The sequence below is a fragment of the Bos taurus genome, chromosome 29 (genome assembly GCF_002263795.3).
Source record: "Bos taurus isolate L1 Dominette 01449 registration number 42190680 breed Hereford chromosome 29, ARS-UCD2.0, whole genome shotgun sequence".
Taxonomy (NCBI): Eukaryota; Metazoa; Chordata; class Mammalia; order Artiodactyla; family Bovidae; genus Bos; species Bos taurus.
Genome location: NC_037356.1, coordinates 37,705,771 through 37,728,865, shown reverse-complemented (window position 1 = coordinate 37,728,865; position 23,095 = coordinate 37,705,771). Strand labels below are relative to the sequence as shown.

Sequence of the window (23,095 nt, the reverse complement as noted above, 5' to 3'; positions counted from 1 at the left end):
TTCTCCAGGCAAGAACACTGGAGTGGGTTGCCATTTCCTTCTCTAATGCATGAAAGTGGAAAGTGAAAGGGAAGTTGCTCAGTCGTGTCTGACTCTTAGCAACCCCATGGACTACAGCCTACCAGGCTCCTCCATTCATGGGATTTTCCAGGCAAGAGTACTGGAGTGGGGTGCCATTGCCTTCTCTGCCCACATCTCTAGCGTAACACAAAAAGCTGTAACTATGGCCACCTGCACAGTCCAATATCAACCTCTTAAATGGAACTACCTCATTTGGTCCCTCATGTCTAAAACATCTGCAATTGCCTTATAAATCTTCCTATGCTTGTGGTTTAATGAAAAAATATGTGTGGATCTGATCTAGCTTTCTTTCCCAAGGATGATTCCAGCCATGGAATGAAGTAACCAGACTTTCAGTCATCTAACTGCCCAAGGAGTTGACCAAAGCAAACCACCCATCATGCATTTCTTACTTGCCTCAATACACCATTGAAGTGATCTGCCGCAACAACCTCATACATTAGTAAGTACACTCCAGAAGGGAGACTTTTTCTCTGGACTCCTTTTCCACCTAGTGCAGAATGTCTACCATGAGCTTGGCCATCCAGCAGCTGGTCACCTGGTTTCTGCAGATTCAGCCCACCCCAAGTCTCTCCCACATCCCTCAACAAAATCTAGAGAACAAACTTAGTTAAAGCTCTCACTCCTGCAGAAAACAGTTGATTTCTTTTTTTAACCTTTGATACACATTCAAAACCTTGTGCTCCTTAGCTTGCAAATGAAGGACTTGCACCGGTGCCCAACTGTCTCCTCTTTCTTCTAAACCTTTCTCCACTCCCACCCAAACACCAGCTTCTCTAGATACTATGTTCTCATTGCTCTTCAGTTGCTAAGTCCAAATCTTTGTGATTATTTGAGCTGCAGTAAGCCAGGCTTCCTTGTCCTTCATTACTTTCCAGAGTTTCCTCAAACTCATGTCCATCAAGTCAGTGATACTCAAGCAAAACCCCAAGGAAGACATTACAGTAGAATTCTCTATTTTGGGAGGATTTTCAAAGTCCACTCCCCAAGATCACTGATGGAGGTAAAGATTATTGAAAAGTTCGTGTTATTATAAAAAAATTAGTGCCTAAAGGGGACAATTAGGGCAGGTCAGAGCATATATCACTAGAAGTTACTGGTCACCACTGCATGCTAACAACTGAAGCTTCCCTGAGTACTTGAAGCCAGGAAAGAAGCATGAAGTAGCTTGGGCACCCTGGGCTGGTGTCCCTCTCAGAGTGCATAGTCATGTAAGTATGAGGACTGTAAATGGCATTATATTCCTTTCTGAGATGCTTGTTTTCATCTGATTATTCTTTCACCAATCAGAGTTAGAAGGAAATGCAATCATTCACTAGAGTCTTAAAGTTCAACTCCTATTTATTGATAAGTACTTTGCTAGAGGAACTGTGGGTCTCAAGGGTCTTGTGTAGGTTTGCATGGTTGCAGAACTCTTGGGGCCTCGTCATGTCATGACCTATTGAAAATGGAACTCCTTGCCATTGTTCAGTTCAGAACTGAAGTGGTAGGTGTGGTCCTAGGAACAGCAGTTTTCCACAGTTTTTTCTAGATCTCTTCTCTGTTCTCTCTCTACTTCAGTGTGTATATGTCTATGTCTGCATCTCTGTATCTCCCTCACTTAGGTCTCCCTCTTTTTGGAAGTCTCTGTGAGTGCAGATCTCTGTGTATTGTTTTTCTTTTCTTTTAATTTTTCAGTTTTGACTCTTTCTTGCTTCTCGAGCCTCTTAATCTCCCTAAATTGTTCTTTATCTCCTGGATTCTTCTTTCAACCCTCTCTTCACTTTCAACTTGGAGAAAAATTGGGAGAGCTAGTTATATACTGTTTACATCTGACAAGCAGTGTGACCACAGCCAACTCAAACACTTCCTGCATTTCAAATTCCTCCCCTGTAAAAAGAGGATAGGAATCCCCCTTCTACCTCCCTACCTAAGCTTCCTTGAGAAGGATACAGTGGGATGTCAACAGCAATGCTAATGGCTGTCATTATTGAGACTTCCTATTTATCAGGTACATTATCTCCATCATTTTACCTATCCCCAGAATATTCAATTTGGAGGGTGGAAATTATTACATTCCACCTTTTTACTGAGATGGAAACCGAGACCCCGACATGGTCATATGGCTTACCCAAGATTATAAAACAGAATCTGAATTGAAACCTATGTCTTTGTCATGGTATATGCATAAAATTCTGATAATAGGTGACACTCATAAAAATGATTGGAAAATACACAGTGTCATTACAATGACAGCTATACCTGAACACTGACAGCTAATTGTTGCTTCTTCTTTGTTTTCTTTCCCCAGTGCTTGGTGAAAGAATACCTCTAACGAAAGTGAAGACCATGCGAGAAATGCTCAGTGAAAAAAAACTTGCTGAACAATATCTTGGAGTAACATTCTTACAGACTGTCCCAGATTTCTACTTATGATTCAAATATAACATCTGTACCCATGAGGAACTTCCTGGATGTGAGTGTGTTCGGAGGATGGCGGTCCACAGCATTCCCTGGTGGTCTAGGGCCTAGTACTGGGTCTCATCTGGAGGTGGCAGGTTAGATGTTGGGGCTGGGGCTCCTGCAGAAGGCAGGGACACTGGGGAACAAGGACCCCATTCCAGAGAAGAAGACACTCTAATCCTCAACTCTCGGTCTGTGGTGACTGGGCCCAGCATTACCAGGTGGCAGGCAAACAACCATTTCTGTGTCAAAGATGTGTCATTAGTTTGAGGGAGATTATTCCTTCTGAACTAAGTGAGCCACTCAGTTACTGATGAAGGGTGAGCCATCTCCAGTCAAAAAATAAAGCCAACTGCAAAGCAATTGTGAATCCCCAGGCAGAGGAATTCAGCTTCAACAGATGCAAGGATAATAGCAGTAAGTTGTGTAGTAAAATTGTTCAGTAGAGTTACTAAACTGCTCTTCTTTTATTAGAGTTTTTTTTTTAAATAAGGCCCAATTTGTCTTCAAGAATGCCCAGGCTAGCATGAGAAATAGGCAAAGAGTAAATACATGTCAAATGAAAGGGTCACCTGTGTGGTGTTGATTGGATGTGGTTTGAGTTTAGAGGGAGTGGCTGGGGTTGATCAAGGTGGACCTTCTGGGGAAGGGGGTGCTCAGGCTGAATTTGAAGAGGAGACTAGAGAGCTCCTCAAATGAAGGTACTAGGACTTCCCTGGGGTCAAGTGCTTATAGCTCTGGGCTTCCAATGCAGGAGGTACTGTTTCAAAGCCTGATCATAGAACTAATATCCCATATGCCGCATAGCACAGCAAAAAAAAAATCAAATGCAGGCACTTCTGTGAGCTACGGCTGTGAGCTGCACAGTGGTTGGAAAGTGATCTCAGGAGACATGTGACACCCAGAGAGAGGCAGCAGTGTGGGAATCGAAGGGAGCAAAGTCTGTGCTAACCAACCCCCTTTTGGTCCCCACAGTTGTCCTCTGTGGGTAACATCATCATTGGAACACCCCCTCAGGAGTTTCAGGTCATCTTTGATACAGGCTCATCTGACTTGTGGGTGCCCTTCATCTTTTGCACTAGTCCATCCTGTTGTGAGTATAAGCACCTCTCAATCCACCCATCTTTTACTTGCCCGCCACCTTTGGCACTTGTCTGACCTTCATGTCTTGTGTCTGCAGATACACACAATACCTTCAAGTATCACGAGTCTTCCACCTATTGGAATATCAATAAGCCTTTGAACATCATCTATGAAACTGGAATAATGAAGTTTGCTTATGACACCACTTGGGTAATGTGGAAACAGAAGCTGAGTCAGGACTGACTATGGAGTGACTGCTGCTTACAAAACAGATGCAGGACCAGCTGGCAGAACCCATCCTTTCCTAACTCCCATAGATATTGGCCATCTTACCTACAGGATCCTGTCCCTGGGGAGACAGCGCCTGTGTTGACACACAAACTCCCAGATTAGCTAACCCAGAGAGTGCCTTGAGGTGTGGACTTGCAGCTCCACTGCCCATGAGCAGCTCCAGGTTCATTTTGAAGGGAGCAAGAAGATGGGGGGAAAGAGCATGCACTTTTATTTTCTCTGACTGTTCCAGGCACTTTGATGGTAATAACTTGTTCAATCCTGCAACAACCCATGCAGCAGGTACTTTGCTAAGCTCATGATACAGATGAGGAAACTGAGGTGCAGACAGCAAGGGCCTTGCTGAGGTCACATATGTGGTATGCGGTGGAGCTGGACTGGCTTGTCGGGACTGAAGCTGCTGTAAGATGTTTGGGGACAGGATAAAACTAATCTGGGGACCCTGGGGGCAGTCAAGCACTTCAGATATCCAAGTTGAGAAAGAAGGAAGCCAGAGATGTTGTGGGGCCTAATAAATGGTTTCTCACTTCAGGGGCCTTTGAGAGTCTAATAAAACCTTCAGCCTGCCTCCCCCAAATTACCTCCGGAGTTGCCCTCCCTCTTTTACTCTCTCTCTCTCATACACACTCACACAAAGACACACATATCCCCAATGTGTATTTCCCAGGAGGTAATTTCATAAGAACCCTGCCAGCAACATTGCGTAATTGGCTTCTACCATCCTGGCAGATGCAGAATCCAAAATACATTGCAATCAATTCAGTCCATTTTTGTCTTCAGTCATAGTGTCACCAATAGAAGGCTCTCCTGCTCTCTACTCTTTTTGTCCTGAAGGGGGCACCATTGGGTCCTGACCTGAGTCTCTTGGTTGCCCCACCTGGACAGAAGGCTGGGGCAGATGTTTTAAAATCCACAGTCCCACACAAATGGAACCCAAATTTCCCTCCCATCTTGGTCTAGCCATCTGAGGTCCATCAAAGACACAGCTTAGCCTCAGTTCTTCTCTGAGGATCTAATGGCAATGCACGTCAGCCTAGTCCCAGCCCCACTTCCTAAATCTTTATGTGGGAATACTCTCCTCTCCACAGACTGGGGACCTTGTTAGCACTGACCAGCCATTTGGCCTAAGCTTGGAGATAAACAAGTTTGATAATACACCTTTTGATGGCCTCTTGGGCTTGAACTACCCCCACATGTCCGCCATAGGAGCCATCCCCATCTTTGACAACCTGAAGAAACAAGGTGCCATTTCTGAGCCTGTCTTTGCCTTCTTCTTGAGCAAGTAAGTCTGAGCTGGACAAGCCCTCTATCCAAATTAGCTGTAAGATGCTTTCCATTGCACAAAAATTATCGAACACTTGATACAGAAGTATCCTGAGAGATAATCTAACCCAAGATAACTATGGCCCCAGCCCTCACCTGGCTTCACCACTGGCTTTTATAAATAAAGTTTTATTGGAACACAACCATGCTCCTAGGCTCAAAAGAAGCGGCTTTGTCTAGGGGTGAGGAAAGGGGAAGACCAATGGAAGGTATCAGCATACAAGTTGGAGGAAAAGACAACAGGATTTGCTGATGGATTTGATATGGAAGGAAGGAGAGGGATGGCAGAAATCTTTCCTTCCTCACTATGAGTTCACTGGGAACCAAACACCAGCTACCCAATTTTCAGGAGCTAGTGAAAAATGAAAGTGTGGGAGCCATTGTTCACCAAGTATTGGAAATTTCAAGACAGGGATAACAGAGGCTGTGGGCCCAGCTGATGGGAGGCCCTATAGATAGCACAGGTCATGGCCAATGAAGCCAATATGGGTGACCAGAAGCCACACTCTTAGTGCTTTCAGTCCTTGATTTTTCTGAAAAATGACAAGTTGGACAAGCAGAAGGCCAAAACCCTTCAGCATACTGTCCTCTGAGGGTATATCTGAGCACTCAGGTCTCAGGAGGTCCAGGGTCTCTTCAGAAGCCTGGGTGGGTGGAGCCCGGCCAGGTGACTCAGCTTCTAACCTCTGTCCACTGATTAGCCAGTTACTGGCCTGAACCAGGTTCTCAAGCCCTCTTGGGCTCAATCTCTGCTTCTGTAAATAGGGAGCTTATTAGGGCCTTGATGGGTGGACAAGCACAGCCCTAATAGTACTATTTACTGTCCTCCAAGGATCCCCATCTTTATTCTCTCTACAGATGCAGGGTAAGTGGCTGTGTGGGATGTTTGGTGGTGTGGACAAAGACTACTACCAGGGAGAACTCAACTGGGTACCATTGAACGAAATTGCTTACTGGCGGATAAACATGGGCCAGCAAGCCTCTCCCTCTGAGGGCTACCTCAAGTGATGCTCCCACATGTGTACACTGACACAGGCAGACACACAGAAATGCACTCGCAGACACACAGTCAACAGACATATACACCACCCACAGTGACACATACAGACACAAAGCACACATAAACACACAAGCGGGCACATGTCAGCATGTCAGCAGGCACATAGAAACACATGCAGGCACAGATAAACATGCATAGCCAGTCAGAGACACACAAGCACACACAAAGAGCCACATGGGAATACACACACAAATAAACACACAAACACAAAGATACACAAACCATCCGTGGATCCATAATCACCCCAGGCCTCCTGACCAGGGCTTTGACCAGGGTCCTTCACAGGGTCCAGAGAGGCCTGTGCAGCTGGGGGAGGACTGCACCCCTGAGTGTGAGGTGGGGAGCACAGTTAGAGGACCCTACAGTCTGGTGAAAAAAGGTTTAGGGAGAATTTCCTCAGCCTGAACAGAGTTATGATAAGATGACCAACTGTCCAGGTTTACCCAGGACAGAGTTAAGTTCTCATTACAGATCAATGTCAGTTTAAAAACAGGGAAAGTGCTGAACAAATGGCGAAAACTGGTCTCCTTAGGGAGAAGCTAGCCAGCAGTGGAGAGAGGCTGGCCACAGTATTGAGATCTGAAAGCGACTCATAATAAAAGACACCCCACATAACTATAGCTATCTACCCCGGGCACACAGTGCAGCAGGTGTTATAACAGAGAATCAGGAAGGTGGGATCCAGAAATGAGAACAAGGGGCAATAATGGATGGGATTTTGTGTAGTATCCTCAGACAATGCTGACCTGTCCTTTGGAGGTCCCCTGGGCTAGTCAGTTATCATCTGGCCAGGGCCTCAGTATCTCAGCTGGGTGAGTGAGCAGTGCAGGGAGACACCCTCTCCCAGGGTAGCCGGTCTCCCTTGCCCCTGTGAGAATCTGTTACCCCTGGGAACCTCCATGTTCACTGTGCATTTGACCTGTTTTTGTTCGACACTGGATACAGTTCTCTGGATGGTCCTTATTCATTATTTTCACAGTCTTCATTCACTCATTCAACAGACTAACATCGTTCATCCACTGTGTGCCAGGCATTTTAGGGACGTGATGAGAACAAAACTTCCCCTTACATAAGAAGGCAGACGTAAAGAAATGACTCACACACATAGTGAATTGTCACTTTGGTACATACTAGACATGAGGAAGGGTCTACAGAAAGTGACCAAGACAAGAGACTGATATATACCATGGGAAAGACTTTCCTGAAACCATGACAGTTAAGCTGGAATCTGGAAGATGAGAAGTTAGTTAGTCAAAGGGGAGGAGGGTCTTTTATAAAGGAAGACCAACTTGTGTCAAGGTACAAAAGAGCCTGGTGTAGTCAAGTACTGCATTCAAGGATGTCAAGGAAGGTGTCATGTCCAGAGCAAAGGAAAAGAGTCAGGGCAAGAGATGAAGGGCTGTTCAGGAAATACTCGGGGAAGGGGCAGCTCTGGGGACATTCAGATAAACCTTGACACCTGCTTTGTCCTGATGTCCCAGCATCTCCATGAAAAGAAAGGTTATTGCTTGTTCTCGTGGATGTCATGTCATTATGGACACTGGGACACCAGTGACCGTTGGCCCAACAAGACTGGTAAATAACATCCAGAAGCTAATCACACCAGGCCACAGGGTTCCGAAGTGAGGGGTCATACCACAGGGTCACTCCCAGTCTCCCCACACAACAAGGATCTCCAGGGCCAACCTCTCTCCTTCTCTCTCTAACAGCACTACGTATCATGTTTTGCCATCAATACCCTGCCCTCAATTCTCTTCACCATCAATGGCATCAACTACCCAATGCCAGCTCGAGCTTACATCCTCAAAGTGAGGGGAGAACCCTGAGGGTTGGTTCTCAAATAGGAACTTGCAGGAACCTTTTGCTGCTGCTGGGAGGAGGCTGCCCTCTGCAGACCATGTCACACCATTGCAGATGCTGCTGAGCCCCTGTGACTGGGCCAGAGCCTTCCACAAGACCAACCACTTGAGAGTAAAGGGCAGTCTGGGACACTGATCATCCTGAAATAAATGTGGAGACACCACCCAATGCTGGCATGGTGGGAGTCACAAGGAGAGGGGAACACTAAGACCCTCAGTCCTCAGAGAGCTTCAATCAATCAGAGCCCTCAGATACATGAACACAAAAAGTCAGCTTTAGCATTCCATGAAATATGCCATGTGACAAGAAGAATGGCTAGGGACAGTCTCAGTGTGCTGTCCCACCATAAAGTAACTGTCTCCCTTCACTTCTCAAAGTTTTCCTGGTTTGAATGATAAGTTCTTGGTTACCATAGTTCTTGGCTGCAACTTGCCCTTGCTAAGCCCAGTTCCCCCTCTGGGAGTTGGGGTATCAGTCCTCTCTGTGGGGAAGTTGGATGCTAAGGTGAATAAAGGGTGCACAGTGACTGCTCAGCCCCGGCACAGGGTGGAGGCTTCATGTCAGCTCCCAGTGGGAGTTCAGATCAGGCTGATGGGCTCAAAGAAGGCTTTGAGGAAGAGAGGGAATTTCAGTAATTCTAACCCTGCAGTTCATGGAGCCATAAGGAGACCTGCTTTCGTCTAGGCTAATTTACACTAAATTCCATGAAAATGGCATCCCAAGGTGCTCTTAAAGGGGCACTGGGGACAGATTAGTGGTGATGAGGGCTACGGACCAACCGGTGGGGGTGGAGCACCAGAGTAAGTCACCCAACCTAGCCTGGAGTGGCCAAAGAAGGTGAGTGTGGGTCCAAGGAATCTCCCCAGAGGGCCTGAGCAAAGTCTTAAAGAATCTGTTGTGTGTACTACTATTAATGTATCTAAGATGGCTAACCAACAACAAGCTCCTGAGGAGTACAGGGAACTCTGCTAAAGTTATGTGGCAGCCTGGATGGAGGCGGGGGGTGTCTTTGGGACAAGGATACATGGATACATATGACTGAGTCCCTTTACTATCCACCTGAAATTCATAATATTGTTAATTGGCTATACTCCAAAACAAAATTAGAAGCTTTAAAAAAAAATAGGTTGTGCGGATGCAGGAGAAAAACAGGTATTCTCTGCATCGAAGCAAGGAGCAGGAGTCAGAGGAAAGAAACAAAGTGTGAGGAGAACTATGGGACACTCTTCTTCTTTTCTAAAAAAATGTATTGAAGTATGGCTGATCTTCAGTGTTGCATTAAGTTCTGTTGCACAGCAAAATGACTCAGTTACAAACATACAAAAATATTCTTTTTCTTATTCTTTTCATTACAATTCATCAATGAATATTGAATATAGTTCCTTGTGCTATACACTAGGACTTTGTTTTTTATCAGTCCTCGGTATATTGCTTTGCTTCTGATAATCCCAAATTCCCTATCCTCCCCTCCCCAACTCTCCTGCCATATGGCAACCACATATCTTTGCCTTTTTCATTTTTGAATGAACCCTCACATCTGCAGCTGCTGAGAAAACCACCTGATACTTACCAAAAGAGGGAAATAAAACCAAAAAGTGTGCTGAGTCTGGATATTGACTGCAGCTGCAGGTAAGGGCTCCAGAGAAGGCAATGGCACCCCACTCCAGTCCTCTTGCCTGGAAAATCCCATGGATGGAGGAGCCTGGTAGGCTGCAGTCCATGGGGTCTCGAAGAATTGGACACAACTGAGTGACTTCACTTTCACTTTTCATTTTCATACATTGAAGAAGGAAATGGCAACCCACTCCAGTGTTCTTGCCTGGAGAATCCCAGGGACGGGGGAGCCTGATGGGCTGCCATCTATGGGGTCACACAGATTTGGACATGACTGAAGTGACTTAGCAGCAGCAGCAGCAGCAGGTAAGGGCTCAGGCTGACTGGTGTGTGTCTCTGACTCCCCCAGGATTCTCAAGGCCACTGCTTTGGCACCTTTAAAGAGAACAGAGTGAGTACATCTACAGAGACCTGGATCCTGGGTGACGTCTTCCTGAGGCTGTATTTCTCTGTTTATGATCGAGGAAATGACAGGATTGGCCTGGCTCCAGCAGTGTAACTGCTTGGACTGGTTCAGGAATCAATCAGGCCGCTCTTAACACACACTAGCTCACACTAGGGCACTCCTGCCCAGCGATGCTGGTGAACTGTGTTTGGTGCTCTGCAAACCCTATTCTCAGTAAAGAATAAAAAGTTTCACTCTTTTAAATACACTGGCTATGTTTGTCATAGCTTTCCTTCCAAGGAGCACGCTCTTTTACTTTCATGGCTGCAGTCACCATCTGCAGTGATTTTGGAGCCCAAGAAAATAAAATCTGTCATTGCTCCCACGTTAACCCCTTCTATCTGCCATGAAGTGATGGGACCAGATGCCATGATCTTAGCTTTCTAAATGTTGAGTTTTAAGTCAGCTTTTTCACTCTCCTCTTTCACCCTCATCAGGAGGCTCTTAAGTTCCTCTTCACTTCCTGCCATTAGAGTGGTATCATCTGCATATCTGAGGTTGTTGATATTTCATCACTTTGTCAACAAAGATTTTTATACTCAAAGCTATGGTTTATCCAGTAGTCATGTACGGATGTGAGAGTTGGACCATAAAGAAGGTTGAGCACCAAAGAATTGATGCTTTTGAACTGTGGTGCTGGAAAAGACTCTTGAGAGTCCCTTGGACTGCAAGAAGATTAAACCAGTCAATCCTAAAGGAAGTCAACCTTGAATATTCACTGGAAGGACTGATGCTGAAGCTAAAGTTTCAATACTTTGGACACCTGATGTGAAGAGCCCTGGAAAAGACCCTGATGCTGGGAAATATTGAAAGCAAAAGAAGGTGGCAACAGAGGATGAGATAGTTGTATGGCATCACTGACTCAATGGACGTGAGTTTGAGCAAATTCTGGGAGATTGTGAAGTCAGGGAAGTCTGACTTGCAGTTCATAGGGTTGCCAAGAGTCGGACACAACTTAGTGACTGACCAATAACAAACAGGACAACAATATTGACCTTTTCTGACCTCAGTCAACTAAAGCTTGGATTTTGTCTGCAGCCAAGCCCCTTCATGACTGTGTTTGTACCCTTAGCTTAAAACTTCAGTTTTGCTGTTCCAGGAGACACTGCTTTGGGAAAGACCCCTGGTGTTCTTCTTACTCATCATATGTAATAAATGTTCATTCTCCAAAAAAAAAAGTTTCACTCTTAATGGTGCTAAAACAAATGGGTGCCTCTGTTTGGGTCTGGGAGGTGCATAATAATCAGTGAGGATTTAAAACCAAGTCTGAACCACTAGTGAGAGGAGCCCAACTCAACTGATTTCAATAATTGCAAGCTCTAAAGGTGCCCATGAAAAGCACAGAGGGGAAGATGGCGGAGGAGTAGGACAGGGAGAACACTTTCTCCCCCACAAATTCATCAAAAGAGCATTTAAACGTCGAGTAAATTCCACAAAACAACTTCTGAATGCCGGCAGAGGACATCAGGCACCCAGAAAAGCAACCCAACTCTTCGAAAGGAGGTAGGAGAAAATATTAAAAACAAAAAAAAAAGAGACAAAAGAGGGAGGGACGGAGTTCCGTCCCGGGAAGGGAATCTTAAAAAGAGAGAAGTTTCCAAACATCAGGAAACCTTCTCACTGCCGAATCTGTGCCGAGCTTTGGAAGCACAGAGGGCAACATAACAGGGAGAAAAAATAAATATACAATTTAAAACTCGCAGATTGCGAGCCCTACAGTAACTCCCCCAGCAGAGAAGCAGCGCAGACGCCTGCATCCGCCATTAGCAAACCGGGGCTGGGCAGGGAGGCGCAGCGTGGGCTGCATCGCTGAGAGTAAGAATCTGGCCTGAATACCCTGAGCGCTATCTGAGCGAAATAATTTGGGCTAGCAAACCAGACTGTGGGATACCTACCACGCGAAAAGCCAGCCCTAACCTAAGACCGCCAGGCCCGCGCACGGAACAAAGGACTGAACAGAGATAGCCGGCTGCAGACCTTCCCCCTCCAGTGACAGGCAGCCAGAGCCGGAAGGGGGCAATCGCAGCCCCAGAGAGACATTATCTATAAAATTGTAAGCAGGCTTCTTTGCTAACTAAAACTTCTTGGGGGTCTGGACGGTCAATATCTGCCTGAGAAGGTGCGCCGGTTTTACATCCAGATAACCGAGTGGCGGGGAGGCGATAAGTCGCAGCATTGGCGCTCGCCTGGGAAGAGCAAATTGGCGCTCGGACCTGGGAAGAGCACAAAACGCAGGCCCAACTGAGTCTGCGCCTCTGAGGACTACCCGAGTGCCTGAACCTGAGCGGCTTGGACCTGGGAGGTGCATGCAGCCCAGGGCCAGCCTCAGATTGTTCCCGGCGGAACAACCTAGAGTCCGAGCAGTGTGGACAGGGAGGCTACACGCGCCGTGAGCAGGGGCAGACCCAGGGTGGCTGAGGCATTGCGAGCCCACGCCAGTGTTATTTGTTTGCAGCATCCCTCCCTCCCTCCCCACAGCGCGACTGAACAAGTAAGCCTAAAAAAAAAAAAAAAAAGTGTCCTCCACCGTGCCCTTTGAGTCAGGGCGGAAACCAGATACTGAAGAGACTAGCAAACAGAAGAAGATATAACAGAGGGAAACGCCTTGGAAGCTACAGGCAATAGATCAAAACCCTGTGGTTACTACGGACTACATAGGAAGGGGCCTATAGATCTTGAGAAATATAAATCTGACCAAGGAACTAGCCAAAAATGAACTGAACCCACAACACCCAAAAAAAAAAAAAAAAAAAAAAAGTCCTAGATATATTTTTATTATTTTTACAATCATTCTTTCTTTTTTTTTAATTAAAAAAAAAAAAATTTAAGTCCTCTATTGTTCCTTTAATTTTCACTTTTATAACCTATTACTTTGCAAAAAAAAAAAAAAAAAAAGACCCTAATTTTTTTCTTCTTCAGCAAACTTCATATATATATATTTTATAATTTTTTGACCTTGTTTTTTTTGTTTGTTTGTTTTTGTTTTTTTCTTCTTTTCTTTAACATTGTATTTTTGAAATCCCAAACTCTACTCTAGATTTTTAATTTTCGCTTTTTGGTATATGTTATCAATTTTGTACCTATAGTTTTTCTTTATATAATTTCTGTGACTTTTTTTTTTTCTTCTTCTCTGTTTCTTTCTCTTCTTCTTTTATATAACATGGTATATCTGAAATTCCAAACTTTACTCTAGATTTTTAATTTATGCTTTTTGGTATTTGATATCAATTTTGTACCTGTATTTTCTTTATAATTTTTGTGACATTGTTCGTATTTGTTTGTTTGTTTTCTCTCTTTATTTTTCTTCTTCTTCTTTTTTTTTTTTTTTTTTTAACATTGTATTTTTGAAATTCCAAACTCTACTCTAGATTTTTAATTTTTGCTTTCTGGTATTAGTTATCAATTTTGTACCTGTACTTTCTTTATAATTTTCGCGACCTTGTTTGTTTTTGTTTGTTCGTTTTTTCTCTCTTTCTTTTCCTTCTTCTTTTCTTTAACATCGTATTTTTGAAATGCCAAACTCTACTCTAGATGTTTAATTTTCGCTTTCTGGTATTAGTTATCAATTTTGTACCTGTACTTTCTTTATAATTTTCGCGACCTTGTTTGTTTTCGTTTGTTTGTTCTTTCTCTCTTTCTTTTCCTTCTTCTTTTCTTTAACATCGTATTTTTGAAATTCCAAACTCTACTCTAGATTTTTAATTTTTGCTTTTATGTATTTGTTACCAATTTTGTACCTTTAAGGACCCAATCTTCAGGACCCATTTTTCACTAGGGAGTGAGATTACTGGCTTGACTGCTCTCTCTCCCTTTGGACCCTCCTTTTTCTCCACCAGGTCGCCTGTGTCTCCTCCCTAACCCCTCTCTACTCTACCCAACTCTGTGAATTTCTGTGTGTTCCAGACGGTGGAGAACACTTAGGGAACTGATTACTGGCTGGATCTGTCTCCCTCCTTTTCATTCCCCCCTTTTATCCTTCTGGCCACCTCTGTTACCTTCCTCCTTCTTCTCTTCTCTGTATAACCCCGTGAACATCTCTGAGTGGTCCAGTTGTGGAGTGCACATAAGGAAGTGACTACTGGCTAGCCCACTCTCTCCACTATTGATTCACCTCATCTCATTTGGGTCACCTCTAACTCCCTCCTCCCTCTTCTCTTCTCCATGTAACCCTGTGAACCTCTCTGAGTGACCCTCACTGTAGAGAAACTTATCATCTTTAATGTAGATGTTTTATCAATGGTGCTGTATAGAAGGAGAAGTTTTGAAACTACTGTAAAAATAAGACCGATAATCGGAAGCAGGAGACTTAAGTCCAAACCCTGACTCCAGGGAACTCCTGACTCCAAGGAACATTCATTCACAGGAGCTCATCAAATGCCTCCATACCGACACTGAAACCAAGCACCACACAAGGGCCAATAAGTTCCAGGGCAAGACATACCAAGCAAATTCTCCAGCAACAAAGGAACACAGCCCTGAGCTTCAAGATACAGGCTGCCCAAAGTCACCCCAAAACTATAGACATCTCATAACTCATTACTGGACATTTCATTGCACTCCAGAGAGAAGAAATACAGCTCCACCCACCAGAACACCGACACAAGCTTCCCTAACCAGGAAACCTTGACAAGCCACCTGTACAAACCCACACACAGCGAGGAAACACCACAATAAAGAGAACTCCACAAACTGCCAGAATACAGAAAGGACACCCCAAACTCAGCAATTTAAACAAGATGAAGAGACAGAGGAATACTCAGCAGATAAAGGAACAGGATAAATGCCCACCAAACCAAACAAAAGAGGAAGAGATAGGGAATCTACCTGATAAAGAATTCCGAATAATGATAGTGAAATTGATCCAAAATCTTGAAACTAAAATGGAATCACAGATAAATAGCCTGGAGACAAGGATTGAGAAGATGCAAGAAAGGTTTAACAAGGACCTAGAAGAAATAAAAAAGAGTCAATATATAATGAATAATGCAATAAGTGAAATTAAAAACACTCTGGAGGCAACAAATAGTAGACTAACAGAGGCAGAAGACAGGATTAGTGAATTAGAAGATAGAATGGTAGAAATAAATGAATCAGAGAGGATAAAAGAAAAACGAATTAAAAGAAATGAGGACAATCTCAGAGACCTCCAGGGCAATATTAAACGCTACAACATTCGAATCATAGGGGTTCCAGAAGAAGAAGACAAAAAGAAAGACCATGAGAAAATACTTGAGGAGATAATAGTGGAAAACTTCCCTAAAATGGGGAAGGAAATAATCACCCAAGTCCAAGAAACCCAGAGAGTACCAAACAGGATAAACCCAAGGCGAAACACCCCAAGACACATATTAATCAAATTAACAAAGATCAAACACAAAGAACAAATATTAAAAGCAGCAAGGGAAAAACAACAAATAACACACAAGGGAATTCCCATAAGGATAACAGCTGATCTTTCAATAGAAACTCTTCAAGCCAGGAGGGAATGGCAAGACATACTTAAAATGATGAAAGAAAATAACCTACAGCCCAGATTATTGTACCCAGCAAGGATCTCATTCAAGTATGAAGGAGAAATCAAAAGCTTTTCAGACAAGCAAAAGCTGAGAGAATTCTGCACCACCAAACCAGCTCTCCAACAAATACTAAAGGATATTCTCTAGACAGGAAACACAAAAACGGTGTATAAACTCGAACCCAAAACAATAAAGTAAATGGCAACGGGAACATACTTATCAGTAATTACCTTAAACGTAAATGGGTTGAATGCCCCAACCAAAAGACAAAGACTGGCTGAATGGATACAAAAACAAGACCCCTACATATGTTGTCTACAAGAGACCCACCTCAAAACAGGGGACACATACAGACTGAAAGTGAAGGGCTGGAAAAAGATTTTCCATGCAAATAGGGACCAAAAGAAAGCAGGAGTAGCAATACTCATATCAGATAAAATAGACTTTAAAACAAAGGCTGTGAAAAGAGACAAAGAAGGTCACTACATAATGATCAAAGGATCAATCCAAGAAGAAGATATAACAATTATAAATATATATGCACCCAACACGGGAGCACCACAGTACGTAAGACAACTGCTAACAAGTATGAAAGGAGAAATTAACAATAACACAATAATAGTGGGAGACCTTAATACCCCACTTACACCTATGGATAGATCAACTAAACAGAAAATTAACAAGGAAACACAAACTTTAAACGATACAATAGACCAGTTAGACCTAATTGATATCTATAGGTCATTTCATCCCAAAACAATGAATTTCACCTTTTTCTCAAGCGCACATGGAACCTTCTCCAGGATAGATCACATCCTGGGCCATAAAGCTAGCCTTGGTAAATTCAAAAAGATAGAAATCATTCCAAGCATTTTTTCTGACCACAATGCAGTAAGATTAGATCTCAATTACAGGAGAAAAACTATTAAAAATTCCAACATATGGAGGCTGAACAACACGCTGCTGAATAACCAACAAATCACAGAAGAAATCAAAAAAGAAATCAAAATTTGCATAGAAACGAATGAAAATGAAAACACAACAACCCAAAACCTGTGGGACACGGTAAAAGCAGTCCTAAGGGGAAAGTTCATAGCAATACAGGCACACCTCAAGAAACAAGAAAAAAGTCAAATAAATAACCTAACTCTACACCTAAAGCAACTAGAAAAGGAAGAAATGAAGAACCCCAGGGTTAGTAGAAGGAAAGAAATCTTAAAAATTAGAGCAGAAATAAATGCAAAAGAAACAAAAGAGACCATAGCAAAAATCAACAAAACCAAAAGCTGGTTCTTTGAAAGGATAAATAAAATTGACAAACCATTAGCCAGACTCATCAAGAAACAAAGGGAGAAAAATCAAATCAACAAAATTAGAAACGAAAATGGAGAGATCACAACAGACAACACAGAAATACAAAGGATCATAAGAGACTACTATCAACAATTATATGCCAATAAAATGGACAACGTGGAAGAAATGGACAAATTCTTAGAAAAGTACAACTTTCCAAAACTGGACCAGGAAGAAATAGAAAATCTTAACAGACCCATCACAAGCATGGAAATTGAAACTGTAATCAAAAATCTTCCAGCAAACAAAAGCCCCGGTCCAGACGGCTTCACAGCTGAATTCTACCAAAAATTTAGAGAAGAGCTAACACCTATCCTGCTCAAACTCTTCCAGAAAATTGCAGAGGAAGGTAAACTTCCAGACTCATTCTATGAGGCCACCATCACCCTAATACCAAAACCTGACAAAGATCCCACAAAAAAAGAAAACTACAGGCCAATATCACTGATGAACATAGATGCAAAAATCCTTAACAAAATTCTAGCAATCAGAATCCAACAACACATTAAAAAGATCATACACCATGATCAAGTGGGCTTTATCCCAGGGATGCAAGGATTCTTCAATATCCGCAAATCAGTCAATGTAATACACCACATTAACAAATTGAAAAATAAAAACCATATGATTATCTCAATAGATGCAGAGAAAGCCTTTGACAAAATTCAACATCCATTTATGATAAAAACTCTCCAGAAAGCAGGAATAGAAGGAACATACCTCAACATAAGAAAAGCTATATATGACAAACCCACTGCAAACATTATCCTCAATGGTGAAAAATTGAAAGCATTTCCTCTAAAGTCAGGAACAAGACAAGGGTGCCCACTTTCACCATTACTATTCAACATAGTTTTGGAAGTTTTGGCCACAGCAATCAGAGCAGAAAAAGAAATCAAAGGAATCCAAATTGGAAAAGAAGAAGTAAAACTCTCACTATTTGCAGATGACATGATCCTCTACATAGAAAACCCTAAAGAGTCCACCAGAAAATTACTAGAAATAATCAATGACTACAGTAAAGTTGCAGGATATAAAATCAACACACAGAAATCCCTTGCATTCCTATACACTAATAATGAGAAAACAGAAAGAGAAATTAAGGAAACAATTCCATTCACCATTGCAACGGAAAGAATAAAATACTTAGGAATATATCTACCTAAAGAAACTAAAGACCTATATATAGAAAACTATAAAACACTGGTGAAAGAAATCAAAGAGGACACTAATAGATGGAGAAATATACCATGTTCATGGATTGGAAGAATCAATATAGTGAAAATGAGTATACTACCCAAAGCAATTTATAGATTCAACGCAATCCCTATCAAGCTACCAACAGTATTCTTCACAGAGCTAGAACAAATAATTTCACAATTTGTATGGAAATACAAAAAACCTCGAATAGCCAAAGCGATCTTGAGAAAGAAGAATGGAACTGGAGGAATCAACCTACCTGACTTCAGGCTCTACTACAAAGCCACAGTTATCAAGACAGTATGGTACTGGCACAAAGACAGAAATATTGATCAATGGAATAAAATAGAAAGCCCAGAGATAAATCCACGCACATATGGACACCTTATCTTCGACAAAGGAGGCAAGAATATACAATGGATTAAAGACAATCTCTTTAACAAGTGGTGCTGGGAAATCTGGTCAACCACTTGTAAAAGAATGAAACTGGACCACTTTCTAACACCATACACAAAAATAAACTCAAAATGGATTAAAGATCTAAACGTAAGACCAGAAACTATAAAACTCCTAGAGGAGAACATAGGCAAAACACTCTCCGACATACATCACAGCAGGATCCTCTATGACCCACCTCCCAGAATATTGGAAATAAAAACAAAAATAAACAAATGGGACCTAATTAACCTTAAAAGCTTCTGCACATCAAAGGAAACTATTAGCAAGGTGAAAAGACAGCCTTCAGAATGGGAGAAAATAATAGCAAATGAAGCAACCGACAAACAACTAATCTCAAAAATATACAAGCAACTCCTACAGCTCAACTCCAGAAAAATAAACGACCCAATCAAAAAATGGGCCAAAGAACTAAATAGACATTTCTCCAAAGAAGACATACAGATGGCTAACAAACACATGAAAAGATGCTCAACATCACTCATTATCAGAGAAATGCAAATCAAAACCACTATGAGGTACCATTTCACACCAGTCAGAATGGCTGCGATCCAAAAGTCTACAAATAATAAATGCTGGAGAGGGTGTGGAGAAAAGGGAACCCTCTTACACTGTTGGTGGGAATGCAAACTAGTACAGCCACTATGGAGAACAGTGTGGAGATTCCTTAAAAAACTGGAAATAGAACTGCCTTATGATCCAGCAACCCCACTGCTGGGCATACACACTGAGGAAACCAGAAGGGAAAGAGACACGTGTACCCCAATGTTCATCGCAGCACTGTTTATAATAGCCAAGACATGGAAGCAACCTAGATGTCCATCAGCAGATGAATGGATAAGAAAGCTGTGGTACATATACACAATGGAGTATTACTCAGCCATTAAAAAGAATACATTTGAATCAGTTCTAACGAGGTGGATGAAACTGGAGCCTATTATACAGAGTGAAGTAAGCCAGAAGGAAAAACATAAATACAGTATTCTAACGCATATATATGGAATTTAGAAAGATGGTAACAATAACCCTGTGTACGAGACAGCAAAAGAGACACTGATGTATAGAACAGTCTTATGGACTCTGTGGGAGAGGGAGAGGGTGGGAAGATTTGGGAGAATGACATTGTAACATGTAAAATATCATGTAAGAAACTAGTTGCCAGTCCAGGTTCGATCCACGATACTGGATGCTTGGGGCTAGTGCACTGGGACGACCCAGAGGGATGGTATGGGGAGGGAGGAGGGAGGAGGGTTCAGGATGGGGAACACATGTATACCTGTGGTGGATTCATTTTGATATTTGTCAAAACTAATACAATTATGTAAAGTTTAAAAATAAAATAAAATTAAAAAAAAAAAAAAAAAAAAGAAAAGCACAGAGGGAAATGCAGTCAGTGTCTGTGGGCTCTTTGAATGGATCAGGCTCTGTACTTGTGAGATTGGAGTGGCCAAGGAAGGCCCGTCTGAGGGAGACACATTTGAGATGATGCTAAACATTGAGAAGAAGCCAGCAAAGCAAAAAGCTGGAAGAACATTCTAGATGTGAGAAATAGTCACTGTAAAGGCCCAAGGTAACCAAGCGTAATAAATAGCTACTTTTCCAGTTCCAATATTGGTTTCATGCTTGGAACTTGGCCACAGGTCACCAACCAGGACCTCATTACATACTTCACTTGTGAGTTACCAGCAATGAACCATCTCATGCTCCCCAGAAGGGAGATCCTGGTGCTGTCACAGGGCTGAGTCAGCCCTGGGCCCAGGGCCGTGTACACAAGCTGGTTATCACCAGGGGCATCAGGTGCCAGGGGCATCAGGTGCCAGGGGCATCACCAGTGACTCTGGCTATCTCTGTGTGCTTGTCCTCAGGGGTGGAAACTCCAGGGAACTGATAGAGCCAAGAGACAAAAGCTCTTGTCCCATCTTGCCTTGTGTGATCCCATGGCCGGCTGACTACACTGCTCTCTGGGCAAAATCTCCTTCCTCTCTTCCTTCTCCAAAGGTGGCTTGTGAATAAGATCAGCACCTGACCCTGAAGTCTGGTGGCTGGAACTCAACTCACAACCAGCTGAGACCCAGAGATGTCCAGCATTGTCCTGAGTGTCTGTCCTTTTTCTCCAACCAGTTCCCTAAAGCAAAGTCCCCAAAGAACATGAATGGTTCACCCCCTCTCAAGGCATTCAAAGCTCCAAGATCTTTTTTGAGCATCAAAGAGGGAACAAGTCCCTTGATTACAGGCTTGTCTCAATCCAAACCTCGCTCAGGCAGGGGTTCCCTGAGGAAAGAGTAACACTCTGCGTCTAAGTTCTCAGGGGGCTGAACATGGAATGCTCCTTCTTGTGAATGCAGGTCCATGTGACCCAGTGTCTCAAGGGTCTGTGTTGTGTGAATGAGGAGTGGAAGCTCTGGGCCTGCTGAGCTGGGAGTCAGTCAGGCACCACCTGCATGACTGCTTCCTGGGGACACTCCAGCTGGGCCTCCCCCACTGTGCCTGGAACCCAGCAGGACCAGCTCCGGATAGTGCTTTCCTGCTGCTACAAGAAGGCAGATCTGATAGAATTGCAGCCAGACTTGAGGGACAATGGGAAAGGAACTTCCACTCTGGTACCTGCAGACCTCTGAGAGCTGCCCAGCAGTGAATGCAATTGAACTTTCTCTCATCTTTCACTTCCTGGAGTTCTCCTAGCCTGAGAACCAGAGGTCCTGGTTCCCAGGTTTTCATTAACTTACCTGAAGCCTTAGAGTGAGTCATAAACCCTATGGTTCAGTTTCCCATCTCTTGGATGAGGGAGACTGTACTTGCTCCAGAATAGTTGTTCCTGACTGAAGTTCAATGTCAATAAATGGACAAGTGGCTCAGAGGTATCTGTTACTGAGAATGCTAGGGCTGCATCTAGTGGGCAGGGGGCCGTGACTGCCTGCTGATGTCCATGAATCCTGGGCTCAGGACTGGGAGTGGAAGACAACTTAGCACACAGCTGCTGTGAGATGGAGGACTTTAGAGGCCTTGCCCATTGGAACTTACCACAATTTGGGTTCCCTGGGATGAGATCAGGTAGCTACAAGTCAGAAGTTACCAACTGGGAAGGTTGTAGTTTCCTCTGCAGAAACCCGAGTTGGGCTGATGAATTAACTCTCTGAAAGGAACTCTGGGCATAAGACCTGCCAGGATGCTTAGATAAATTAGGAAGTATTTTAAATGCTTGGATGACCTGCCATTTTGCTGCCCAGCTTGGGATAATGCCCATAGTTAGAGTGGAATCAAAGGGCCCCTGGGGGAAGCTGTCCCTCTCCCCATGACTCATTAACAGTGAGTATGGCTCTATCCCCTTCATGTCCAGAGCAGGAATTCCAGCAAGAAGAACATGACCTCCAGTAAGGTTAACCAGAAGACTTGGGTGGATTTGGCTCTCTGGTTGGCACCATTCCTTTCCTAGTGTTTCTTCCTTCCCTCCTGGATCCTGAGCAATCTGCCCACGTCTTGGCTCTTGGTTATGAATTCCTCCTCCCTTTCCTTCCAAATGTCCCCAGAGCCCCACTAGTGGCTCCCTCCATACCCAGGCCCTCTCTCTCACCTGCTGCTGCTAAGTCGCTTCAGTTGTGTCACTGAAGTCGTGACACTAAAGAAGAGAAAACCAGGGAGGGGGCTGCCCAGTTCATTCTTTCTAAAAATGTCCCCATCCCTTCTCCTGCCAGGCCCTGATCTGGCTCATTAGAGTCTCCAGCTGGATGAACAAGCAAGTTAGCAGCGGGGGTGCAGATGGGGGTGAGGGTGGGGTCTTCGGGTGTGGGGGATGGTGATCAGAGGACAGAAGAGCTGGATAGAGAGCAGGTGGGTCTCCAACCACTCAGTCTTTGGGGGGCCTACCTGAATCTGCTTTTCTTGGGCCCTGCAGGGTACCACTAAGATAGAGACTTCAAAATGGACATTTTGGTAATTTATTACAAAATAATGTCAAACAAAACAGAAATAAGAAAGAACAGTATCATGAACCCTGTATTTCATCATTCGGCATCAATAACTACAAAACTACTCTCTGAGTCCCATAGGTTGTCATAGAGCAGAGACTAGAAGTGCAAGTCAGTTGGTGGACAATCAGTTCCTGGTGATGACAATCTTCTTGACTTGCATCAGTTCTCTTCTTTCTATATTCTCATGTGTGGTAGGGGAGGGAACGGAGGAAGAGGGAGAATAAGAGAGAAAGGGGGGAGGCAAGAGTTTAAACTCATCATCATGAGGGCCCCACCATCAAAAACCCATATCAAGTTTACCTCGCAAAGACCCTACCTCATAATACCATCACATCGGGAGTTAAGGATTCAAGGTCTGAATTGCAGGGAACAAAACTCAATCTATAGCGGCTATGCAGATCTC

At 43.5% G+C, this 23,095-nt stretch overlaps 1 pseudogene; it reads left to right on the top strand.

The window, feature by feature from the left end:
- The first annotated feature begins 1,239 nt into the window (after window positions 1-1,239).
- LOC614737 (pregnancy-associated glycoprotein 1-like) lies at window positions 1,240-10,253 on the top strand (annotated as a pseudogene).
- The last annotated feature ends 12,842 nt before the right edge of the window (window positions 10,254-23,095 follow it).